Here is a 985-nt window from a genome sequence, read left to right on the forward strand (position 1 = left end):
AAACCCTCATTTGCCTCCTCTGTGTGAGAGAGTGTTTTTGCGTAATTTAGTTTTGTATGTTTATTCTGGTTTGCATTTTTATCTGCCCTGTGTTGCAGTAGTTGTTTGTTATTTTATGTTTTGCTGAAGTCCAGTAAAGAGACTAGATACTTTACTAACTGCCTCTGCCTCTTCTCTGCAGTTGGGTCCAAATACACTTATGTTACAGCAAGACTCGACCAGACATGGACCCAGCAGAGTTAGAACAGTTGTGCACCACCATTACAACCCAAGGTGCAGTTCTGGGCGAACAGCACACCAAACTGCAGTCGCTGGAGGCGAGCGTCCACTCCATCTCCAGTTTTGTTGGAGAGATCCACCCCATGCTTCAGCAGCTGACAGCGGATTGCTCCCAGCTGCAGCAGGTCCAGGCTCAACAGCAGCAGACGATGGCCGCCATCACCAGCCTCACCACCGCTCTCCAGCAGCTACAGCCTGCCCAGACAGCACCACCTGTCCTGTGTCAGCGTGGAGTGTGTCTGCCAGATGAGGGAGGGCTGCTGTTTGTACTGTGGGGAGGCTGGCCACTTCGTCACCCACTATCCCCAAGGCGCCAGCAAAACACAAGACCTGTCAGTAGCTGGGGAGATTCTGACGGGTTGAGTCTCCATGCCTCCTTCTCCCTAACCCCGTATGTTGTTGTCCACCACTGTTTCCTGGGGCTTTCCGACACATCAGCTCAGCGCCTTTGTCGACTCTGGTGTCGCCTGTAACCTGCTAGATATTGCCCGGGCCCAGGAGTGGGGCATCCCTACCCGACACGTGGAGGAGGCCATTAACGTGACAGCCCTCGATGGCCACCCTCTGGGGTCCCGAAAGGTCTGGCTTTGCACCATCCCTGTCACATTGGTCCTGGAGGGGAGTCACCGGGGGGAAATCTCCCTGCACCTCTTGACTCACCCGCCTATCCTCTTGTGCTGGGGTATCCTTGGCTGGCCTTACACAA

Source organism: Lampris incognitus, chromosome 3 (assembly GCF_029633865.1).
Source record: "Lampris incognitus isolate fLamInc1 chromosome 3, fLamInc1.hap2, whole genome shotgun sequence".
NCBI classification, from domain to species: domain Eukaryota; kingdom Metazoa; phylum Chordata; class Actinopteri; order Lampriformes; family Lampridae; genus Lampris; species Lampris incognitus.